A 12,193-nucleotide genomic window follows, 5' to 3' on the forward strand; every position below is an offset into this window, starting at 1 on the left:
CACAAGTAGCAAGTAAGATGTATTAGGATGATCCTTTTTTATTTCGGGTATACCTGTCCTAGACAGACCCAACCCCTGTGTTGAGTCTCCAAAGTCAAATGCACGTGATGCAAACAAACGTTCCTACTAGGGATCCGGAATGAGGCTTTGTTATACTAGGTTTAAAACATAGGTTTATTGTTCTAAACCTGGCGTACACGAGCGGACAGCTCAAGCCGGGGGGGGGGCAGCGTACCGGGAATACAGAAGCTTCATCGGCTTTGCAACTTGTCCGAACCTCGTTCTAAATTTGGGATATGACTATAACAGAAAAAAAGTCACACGAAGTGCACACTTCCCAGATGATTTAGAAGACTCAGAGAGAGGAGGATTCGTAGCAATTTTATATACAGTTCAACAATATCAAAGCGGTAAAAAGCAACATTTAGCACATTAGGCCCAAACATGTGAATAAAACCAGATAATAAATAAAGCCAAATATAACAATTATTCTAAGCTCAAATTCTTGCACCCTGAATCAGAGATTCTGGGTTCGTCGTCCCCAGCAGAGTCGCCAGAGCTATCACACCTCCTTTTTACTACACCCGGAAGGGAGTATTTAAGGGAGTTTTTTTCCAACTTAAAGTGACAATCGAAACAGGATTATTTTATTTAAAATTCAGAGTCGTCACTTGGGATAATTTATGGTGTCCCAAGTCACCGGTTAAATCCCGAATCGAGGAAAAGATTGACTCTATTTTACAGTCCGCGAACCAGAAATCCAGGTAAGGAATTCTGTTAACCCGGGAGAAGGTGTTAGGCATTCACGAGTTCCGTGGTTCTAGCACGGTCGCTCAACTGCTATAATTGGCCTAATTATCTGATTTTAGAACACATTCAAACCTAGGTGCGATTTTACTTTTAAACCGCTTTTATTCATTTTTAGGAAAATTTCAACGTTATACGAAACACGTCTTTGGATCATGCTACATGAAAATTCACCCGCGATCCGCAACATATTTTATCTAACATTGTCAAGATTTTGGATTTGGGTCATATGAAATGCACACCCGAGTTTAAGGAAGTTAATTATTAAAATAATGTGCCTAAAGCAGCTACGCATTTTTAACTTTACGAGGACATGGAAATTTGCTAAATGGCACGGCTCGAATTCTAAGGATAAAACGAAATTAATTGAAACGAGGGTCATGCAATTGTCATTTTTTTGTTTGGCATGACGCACCTTGACTTATTCTAACCAACTGGTTTTTAAAACTAATCCATGAGGGCCAGGAACTACTTGTGTTATAAGATATGGCTCGCCCCAATTATTATTATTTTTTTAAAAAAATAATAATTAGCCCATCAAAAATTATTAGCAAAGATCAAAAATCACATTAAACTGAAACTTAAACTTAAATCGCCAAACTTAACACCTTTGACGTCCAAGTGTTATAATAAGGCTGGGGCCTAATGAGAAGCCCAGTTGCCTAATACGGCTACCAATACATGCTTACAATTAGATATGCTAACTGGACCTTATTTTGGACAGATGAAAGGTCACTAGGCCTCAATTGGGGCCCCAAACATGAAATGAAAGGCTCACATTACTTTCATTAGCCTTTTTTGTTTCAAAACACAACCTGGAATACTATAGAGGAATCTATTTATGTGCATCCAACCATTACGCAGCATTCAAACCAAGCTCAATTGACAATAAATCGACCATAGCTGTTACGAGGCTAATTATATGAAGCTTTTATGAGTGCCAATGACTGTGCAGTACTGTATGAATTCCATTGCTCCTTTCACTTTGATTTAGCTTTGCGTCCAATCATAAATTAAACTACCCCTAGCCACCCAATAAAATAGGCTTCGAGCCAAGTTAAAGAGAAACAAATCATGTGAAGAAAACAATAGCTACAACTTTCATGAAAACTGATACGTCAATGAATACTTATCAAGGTGAACATAGCCTGTCTACCCAATTTTAATACACATCAAAAGAGTTATCCATCGCTAACACCACATCCACAACAAATCTATTGTTAAACTTAGTATTTGCTGATTTGGTTCATCAGTGACCAAATCCACAAACTACAGCCAATGCACAACAATAATATCCTTCATTAACTTCAAATAAGGCATAACTTGGAGCAGGATCCCTGACTCTACAAAAATAGACATCACACAATGCCTTGACAAAGCTAAATATGAATAAGATTTTAGCGCCTGATGCTAATGAATCAAATAAGGATAAACCTAGGACACTAGATCTCCATTAATGAACAAAAATTATTCAAGCATGTGCAAAGCCATTGATCTGAGATGAAGGTCCAAGAACATGCATACTAACACCCTATCACATTTACTAATAGCTATACCTTGTTTAATCAAAGTTGATTTAGGCAAGGTAATCACATTAGATTAGAAAACAAGTCAGAATAACACTGTAAAAACAAAAAGATAAAGTAATTTCTATACTTCGATTCTTCATTTCATTTCATTCTTCAAATTCACTCCACAACCAAAGAGTTACAGAGTTGTGTACCTGAATGCAACAAGAGCAGAATCAGAAACTCGATTGGAGACTAAGAAGGAATGAACAACAACAATATATCACAACAGGGTAACAACAACAGTGTCAGCTTCAAAACCACAATGGAACAGTAGCAAAACAATGGAAATCCACCAAAAACTCTCAAGAAAACCAAGTTTACTCCATTTTTTAACCCACAAGCAAATCAGAAATGAGTTTAGAAGTTGAAAAATCCCAAAGATTACAGAAGATCAATTTAATGGAACAGTAAATTTTGAAGTTCTCAGTCGTTCTTAGTTTGCTGATTTTTCTCACTTTTTTTCAAAGTATTGACCACTCCCTTCCATGTGTTTCAGAGTACTAGACTGCTCCTCTTTTTGTATGAACTTAGCGTCTATCCCTCTCAGAATGTTCTTCTTCTTCTTCTTCTTCTTCTTCTTCTTTTTTTTCTAGTTTTCAGCCTTTAAACAAACTAACTTAAAGGAAAAAACTAGGTTTGAAAACTAATCACAATTTTAGTTGAAAGACAGACCAATCAAAGATACACAGAGAAGAAAAGAAGAAGGAGTGAAACAAACACTAAAATGAACATAAAAATTAAGGGAACTCACCGACTATACTTGAAATCACCCTTGATACCATGATTCACACGAAACTTGTGCTAATCACTTGTTCTTTGTCAAGAAAAAATGAACAACATTAGTTTTGTGATGAATCAGCCTTCTAATCATGAAAAACTAGAGGTCTGGATCGATACATGTCATTGGGTTCATCGAAAATCAATTTTGAACTTTTAGGGTTCGATCATAGATTTGAGATTCGAACGATTCTGGCAAGATTCGAAGGAAACTAATCTAGGATTTGGAAAGAGGGGATCATGGTGGTTCTGTGGTGTTATTTTGGGGCTAGTTGGGCCACCGAAACCGCTGTGAGGCAATTTCTGGTGGGCGGAGTGAGGCGGTATAAGGCAGAGTGAGACAGGGTGTCTCTAGGGTTAGAGAGATGTGAAGGGTTTGATTTGGGGGGGTAGTGGGTCTGGTAAGGGGTTTTGGGTATATTAAATTAGAGAATTAATTAAAGTCGTTGGATGATTGACATCCAACGGCTGTGATTAATCCTTTGTTGAAAACGGGGTCATTTTGATTAAGCTGGGTTGGACCGAATCGGTTCTGGAAGTGGGTCGGGGTCGGGTAATGGGCGAGAATTTGGACCGTTTGATCGAATAAAATCAAAGGCTGAGATCGATTGGGCGGGAAACTATGTCGTTTGGTGGGGTGCGGAGACAGACCAGTTATTGGGCGGGTTTGGGCCGGTTTTTTGGTTGGGTCTTGGGGTAATTTCGATTGGGCTTGATAGAATTAAATTGAAACGGCCCAAATCTTATTTTTTCTCTTTTATTTCCTTTTTCTTTTCTATTTATTTCCAAACTATTTTTTCAAAATTAAAACTAAAATTCTAAATTAAATTATAAAAAACCCAAATTAACTTTAAAATACTAATTAACTTTAAATAATACTTATCACAAATAATTAAATACCAAACTAAAAGAAAATCACAAATTTTGACATTAAACACTAAAATGCAAAATACGTTATTTTTTGAATTTTTATTTTTGTAAAACAACAATTCACTTAATTAATCTAAAATATAAAATTAAATCCTAAATGCAGATACTATATTTTTATATTTTTAATGCATTAAACATATACACAAACATATGCAAACAATCAGGAAAACAACATAATAATTCCTAAAAATAACACATAATTTAAGAGAAGACCTAATTTTGGGAATTCTTTTGGAGTAATTCGTATGAGGCAAAAATCACGTGCTCACAGTACTGGCTTTGGTTATTTTATCAGTTTAAGTCTTCCGCTTGTTTTATTTTATCATTAATATTCAATGTTGATTATTTGTTAATCTCAATTGTTAAAATGGGGTAAAATGAAAGGGGTAGTGATTCTTCAATTGCGCGGCTTGCCTAGCTTCTACGAGTAGGTGCCATCACGACTCCCGAGGGTGGGAAATCCAGGTCGTGACACCAGAAGAACAAGTGATGATGATATCTCAAATAGCAGAAGAGCAGGAAATGCCAATTTATGACATTACAATGGAAAATAAAATTGTAATTCCTGTGGAAGATCAACACATTGAATCACAAGACACTATTGAAGGAAGAAAAAGGAAAGCAAAATGAAAGGCAAAAGAATCCCCATCAATAATACTAAAGGAAAATGCATCATTGGATGATGTAAAACTCGGATCTGTTTTTCAAGACAAAAATGCTATAATTAGATGTTTTTGTTTAGCAGCTTTAAAGGAGCACTTTGAGTTCTATGTTGAGAGGTCAAGTAACACGAGATACTCTTTGGTATGTACTTGTCACGACCCTAGTTCACCAACCGTGAACATGTCATGACGGCACCTAGTCTCCGTGACCAGGTAAGCCTAACACTTGCAGAAACATAATAATTACGGAAAAATAGAATACCATATTTAATTATCTAAAAAGGAAATTGTACTGAATGCCGCTCGGAATATACGACTCAATATCTCAAGACTAAAACAATCCCAAAACCCGGAAACTCATGGGAAAACACAGGCTACAGAAATGTATAGTGAAGCTCCAAACTCCAGAATATCTAACAAACGGAAGGAAAGAGAACTAAGTACTAAAGATAGAATAAAGAGGGAGACTCGTCGGTCTGCGGACGTAGCAGATCTACCTCGAAATCTCCGTAGTCCTCCTGCATCACTGATAGTGCGCCTGAGTAGATGTACCTGGATCTGCACATGAAAAACATGCGCAGAAGAGGCGCGAGTACACCACAGCGGTACTCAGTAAGTGCCAAACCTAACCTCGGTTGGGTAGTGACGAGGAAGGTCAGGGCCCTACTGAGGTTATATAAAATATAAAGATGGCAAGATAAGATAAACAGTGCAATTGATAACCTACAGTAAGAATCTATGCAGGATAATAAGAGTACAAAAATAGAAACAATGATGAAAGTAAACCATAATGAAAGTAACCGGGGATCTCTAAGTATCCCGAGGATCTCTTAGTATCCTCGACATGTACTAGGGATCTCTTGGTATCCCGAGGATCTCTCGGTATCCTCAATATAAGCCAGGGATCTCTTGGTATCCCGAGGATCTCTTGGTATCCTCAATATGTACTAGGGATCTCTTGGTATCCCGAGGATCTCTCGGTATCCTTAATATATGTACGGGGGATCTCCCGGGAATCTAAACTATAGTCCCAAAGTAAATGTGCAAGGGGAATCTCCCGGGAATCTAACCCGTAGTCCCAAAGTAAATGTGCAGGGGGAATCTCTCGGGAATCTAACCCGTAGCCCCAATTTAAAACACAGAGCAGCAACACAAGAATATTAAATTAAACGCTAATTTCGTACCAAGTAAACATTTACTTCTAGCCTAACATGCTTCACGTAATGCAATTCAGGCAATTTAAGCAAATAGGCAATTAAGTCAACTAAACATGCCTTTCTAGACTAGCAACATGCTAAATTCACAATTAGAATAAAACAAGAAAAGAACTCGATTGAAATACTTAAGGAAAAACCAGATTTTCAACAATTAGCTCAAGTACGCGCTCGTCACCTCACGTACAGGGCATTTCAATTATCAAATATAGCACATCCTAAGGGGAAAGGTCCCCCATACAAGGTTAGACAAGTCACTTACCTCGAACCTGCTCAAAATCAATAAGAAACCACGCTTTTTCCACGAGTATCCGACTCCAAATGGCCCAAATCTAATCAATTTAATTGCATATCGTAAATATCATCTCAAACAAATGATCCTATGTTTTAATTCAAAGCTAATACGCGAAATTATGGAAAATGACCAAAACTCCCCTCGGGCCCACGTCTCGGAATCGGTAAAAATTTATATTCCTAGAAACCTCGCACTCTCACGAGTCTAACCATACGAAAATTATACAATTCCGACACTATTTGGTCCTTTAAATCATCATTTTACATTTTTGAAAGGTTTCACAATTTTCTTCCCAAATTCCCTCTCAAATCACAAATTAAATGATGAATTCAGTGTTAGATTCATGTATTCTAGCCAAATCTGAGTTAAAATCACTTACCCCGATGAATTTCTTGAAAAACCTTTGAAAAATCGCCAAAATCCGAGCTCTCTAGGTCAAAATATTAAATAAAACTCAAAACCTCGTATTTATAGGTATCCCTCAGGTTTCCAGCTACTGCGGGCCACACCAAAACTCACGCAATCCATGCAAGCCAGTGCGGTCTGCGCAAGCCAGTGCGGTCCGCGCAAAGGCAACGTGCGGCCGCACAGGCCTCCCTCTGCAGTGACAGGCTTTAGTATTTGGCCATAACTTTTGCTACAGATGTCCAAATTGCGATATCTTCACTATTCTGAAAACTAGACACAAAGGGCTACAATTTTCGTTTTTAAATTACCTTAAAATTCCTTGTATATCAAAAGATATGAGTTTCCGAAGTAGGACCATCGGGAGGGCCCTTCACCGCGGCCGCGCCCCACTTTGTGCGGTCTGCGCGATGCCTACCGTGGTCGCGGCCGCTTTTGTGCGGTCCGCACAGCACTCAACGCAGGCGCACTAATTTTTGTGCGGACCGCGTGGGTGAGTTCTGGGGCCTGCAACCCCTGTAGACCTGCTACAGCTATGATTTTTGCACTAAAACATCCCGGAACCTACCCGGAACTCCCGGAACTTCAAACCTATTATACCAACACATCTCATGACATCGTTCAAACTTGATCAACACTTCAGAATGCTTATAACAACATCAAATCACCAATTTCACATAGGATTCAAGCCTAAGAACTCCAAGAACTCTTAAATTATGTTTTCGATCAAAAACTGTATCAAATCTCGTCTGAATGAACTGAAATTTTGCACACATATCCCAAATGACATGACTGAGCTACTGAAACTTCCGAAATTCCATTACGACCCTCGGATCAAAATCTCACTATCGGACCGGAAACTTCAAAAATTCAAACTTCGGCATTTCAAGCCTAAATTAGCTACAGACCTCCAAAACACATTCCGAACATGCTCCCAGCCCCAAATTCACCTAACGGAGCTAACGGAACCGTCGGATTTCCATTCTGAGGCTGTCTCCCCACTGTTCCGACTTCGGTCAACTTTCTAACACTTAAGTTCTCATTTAGGGACTAAGTGTCCCAAAACTCCTCAAAACTCAAAACCGAGCATCCCGGCAAATTACATTAGCAGAAATAAACTTGGGGAAAGCAGTTAATAGGGGATCGGGGCATTAATTCTCAAGACGACCGGTCGGGTCATCACAGTACTGATGAAAAGTGTGGTTGGACTGTTCGAGGTTCAAGAATTAAGGAATCAACACTTTTAAAAATAGTTAAATTTCAGAGAACACATGAGTGCTCGGTTGATATTAGAAAGTCACATCAAAGACAAGCAACTTCAAATGTGATTAGAGATTACATGATTGACAACTTAAGGTACATAGCTACTGAAGTAAAGCCTAAGTTTATCATTTCAGAAATGAAAAGAGCACATGGAATATATGTTGGTTATGGAAAAGCATGGCATGCTATTCAAAAAGGGTTATCTTGATTAAGAGGAACAACTGAACAAAATTATGAGCAACTGCCATCATATTTGTATATGATCGAACAAAAAAATCCAGGATCATATACTAATATTCAGAGAGATGCAGAAAATAGGTATATTTCTTATGTTTGATTATAATATAGTGGCCTTCATATATAAATATGGTGTAATATTTTTTACGGAAAATCTGTCTTTTGAGTATGGTTTTTGCTAATGTTTTTTGTTTATTGAATTTAGTAATAAATTTTGTCCAGTATATTATACTGAAATCTCGTGTAAATGTAGGTCCTCCAGTATGTTATACTGGATGAATATTATAACATAACATATTTGAGTTTTGTTTGATTCCAGTATATTTTACGGGGCGTCTGCCGTGTGTAAGCTTTTTCTCCAGTATATTATAATGGATGAGTTCTGTTTAACCTAGAACTTTGTTTTATTTGTCATTACTTTTTTTGAGTGATTATTTGTCTTCTTTTTTATTATGATCTTTAATGCAGTATATAATACTTGAGTTTTGTTTGATTTCAATATATTTTAATGGAAGTCTGTCGTCTTTAAGTTTGCTGTCCACTATGTTATTAGTATTCAGCTTGCCATATGGTATAACTGAATGTTATTTACTTTTCAATCTAACAAGTTTGTTTACATGTTTTTTATGTATGGGGTGTCAATTTTTGGGTGAAAGTGTTGTAGACCACTTATTGCTGTTGATGGAACATTTTTAAAAAATAAATATAGAGGTGTTCTGTTAGTGGCTGTTACAAAAGATGCAAATAACCAGATTTTCCCTATAGCATTTGGCGTAGCGGATTCAGAGAATAACGAATCATATGTATGGTATTTCAGAGAATTAAGAAAAGCAATTAGGATTCGTAAAGATTTAATATTTTTGTCAGACCGACACAAGGCCATTGCAAATGGAATTGCTAAAGTTTTCCCTGAGTACTACCATGGTATTTGCATATATCGTTTGGAAAATAATCTAAAACAAAGAAGAGTGAGAAACACTGTAATAAACCTCTTTCAGAGTGCTGCAAGAGTATACCTTCAATCAGAATTTGATGACTTCATGTCCCAAATAGTTGTTGTTGATAAGAAAACATTCAATTATTTGATGGAGGAACCACCAGGAAGGTGGGCTCGTTCACATTGTCCAAGACGACGATATGATATGTTAACAACAAATATTGTTGAGTCAATAAATAATATTTTGAGACGTGTAAGAGAATTGCTACTTTTAACAATGATGGATTTCATACAAGAAAAATTGTAAAGCTGGTTCTATGAAAGAAGGACAACTGCAGAAGGAATATTCTATTGGGCAGAAGTAACATTGGAAGAAAAAATTAAATCAGCTTTTACATTTAGATTATTGCCCATTGATTGACTCAAATTCAATGTCAAAGAAGGGGGTATGGAATTTATTGTTGATCTAGACAAAAGAACATGTGATTATTCTGAATTTCAGCTGGATGAGATACCCTGTGAACATGCAATTGCTGCAATTGAAAGTATATATCAAAAGAAATCGGCCTTTTGCTCGGCCTATTATTCAAGGGGCTTTTAGTTGAAAACATATGAGGGGCAAGTAAATTCTGTAGGTGATTCAACAACATGGGCTATACCAGACAATGTTAAATCAGAAATCACTAAGCCTCCAGATGCAAAACTAATGCTAGGAAAAAGACAGAAAAATCGACATATTTCCGGTACAGAATTCAAGAAGGAACCAAAATGTGGTCGTTGCAAAAAATATGGGCATAACAGAATAAATTGCACAAATTCTGCTATAGTTCATCCTTATGCAAGAAAATATAGGAAAAAATGATTGATTATATACAATAAGGTTGCATTGGCTCATGTGAAAAAGTGATTGTAATCCCGAATAATTTGTTCGGTATTCTTATTTTTCAAAATATTATTATTGTCTATTTTTTTTGTTTCTTGATTTGCTGCTAAAAAAATCTACATTATACACATTCAGTAGAAAATACGTGAGATTATACTTTCAAGCGATATACCTGCAGAGTAATATGCAAGAAACAAACTTTTAAATTATTTAATTCGAGCAAATTATAGTAGATACAAATTTTTCACTGTCTTACCCATCTCATTATAATATATTGGTCTCTATAGCTTAATAACTAGATTTTTCATCATAATTTACAGGAAGCAGCTAAAATAAGAACTCCAACAAGAATTGCATCATCAAACTTAGGTTAAAAATCTTGATTGTGAACATCCAGTATAATACTGGAAATTATAGTTTCGCAATATATACTTCCAGCAAAACATATAGGAAACAAAATTTTAAATTATTTAATTCCAGTAAGTTGTTCTAGATACCAATTTTACACTATTTTACACTTCTCTCCATTATAATATACTGGGTTATATAGTTTCCATTACTATATGCGGGATTGTGTGATTTTTTCACATATCTAGACGTAAAAGTTTAGTCATTATTCAGTTACTTCTTGAATTTCAAGAGAAAATTTTTCACTGTTTTACACATCTCCATAATAATATACTAGCATATATGGCTTAATAAGTAGCTTTTCCAGCATAATTTACCGGAAACAAACAAAATAAGAACTCCAACAAGAGTTGCATCAGCAAAAATTATTAAATTTAACATATTATACTTAAAAACATACCATCAAAATTATAATCTTCAATCCTTACAACTTTATTTCAATTAATAAATTGGTCAAACTTAGGGTAAAAAATCTGGATTGTACATATCCAGTACAAAATACGGGACATTATGGTTTCGCAATATATACATCCAGCAAAATACACAAGAAACAAAATTTTAAATTATTTAATTCCACTAACTTGTTCTAGATACCAATTTTGCACTATTTAGACTTCTCTCCATTATAATATACTGGGTTATATAGCTTCCAATACTATATGTGGGATTGTTTGATTTTTTCACATATCTAACCGTAAAATTTTAGCCATTATTCAGCTTTTTCTTGAATTTAAAGAGGAATTATTATCAAAAGTAAGGCAGATAAAGACTTAAACAAAAAGATATTATATTAATATAAATAAAACTACATAGCCATCTTCCAGATTCCAAATACTTCCACAAAATATAGCCTACTTCCAGATACTTTCAGTATAATCTACTGGAGTTTAAAGGTTTATACATCAAAAAAGAGCATAAAATAAAAAACTAAACATCCATATCGTCGGAGTCAAAGGAACTATCGTCTATACTGCCACTATTACCCCCATATCGTACAATCCTCTCCAGCCTATCCAGCTTGTCCTTGAGTCTTCTTAAATCCCTTTCATACTTCTCAATGAACTCATCAAACTTGATCTCAAATGTTTCTATAATATCTTCTTTTATTTCACCAATTATGGTTTTGATCGCGGTATCCATTTTTCGTTCTTTTTTCTATTTTGTGTATTAAAACTAGGTGCGTTTGTATGAATAAATCGGGAAACGATAGCCTACTTATATAGCGGAAAAAAATTTCTACACTGTATATAAAAAGACAGAAGGCAAATTGAACATCAGGGGTAAACATAAAGATTCATGAATCACAATTTAATGAAAAGAGTAAAAATGTAATTATTACTGTAACACAACTTCCAGTGTGAAATATAAATTAATTTTAGTGGTTAAAAATGCATCAAAGACTGCACCTAATAAAGTAATTCAATGTAGACGAAATAATGAAATATTATAGGAAACTATATTAGAATTACTTGCATGTTACGTCATAAAATACCATATTTATTACGTAATACAAAGCAATGTATATGATATTCCAGCAATTTATTTTGGATAAAAAATTTCCTAGTTTTCCATATTTCTTATTATATATATAGAACTCAAATATAAGATACAGAAAAAAAAATCAAAATTAGACTCCAGTATAATGGATAAGTATATATGCTCTAATTACTGTCACACAACTCCCAACATATAATATAATTTGTGATTAAAAATACATAAAAAACTGCACCCAATGGTTACTGAAATTCATAGGAAATGATGAAATATTATAGGTAATGATGAATATTATAGGCAAGTATACTAG

This window comes from Nicotiana tabacum, chromosome 1, assembly GCF_000715075.1.
Source record: "Nicotiana tabacum cultivar K326 chromosome 1, ASM71507v2, whole genome shotgun sequence".
Classification (NCBI taxonomy): domain Eukaryota; kingdom Viridiplantae; phylum Streptophyta; class Magnoliopsida; order Solanales; family Solanaceae; genus Nicotiana; species Nicotiana tabacum.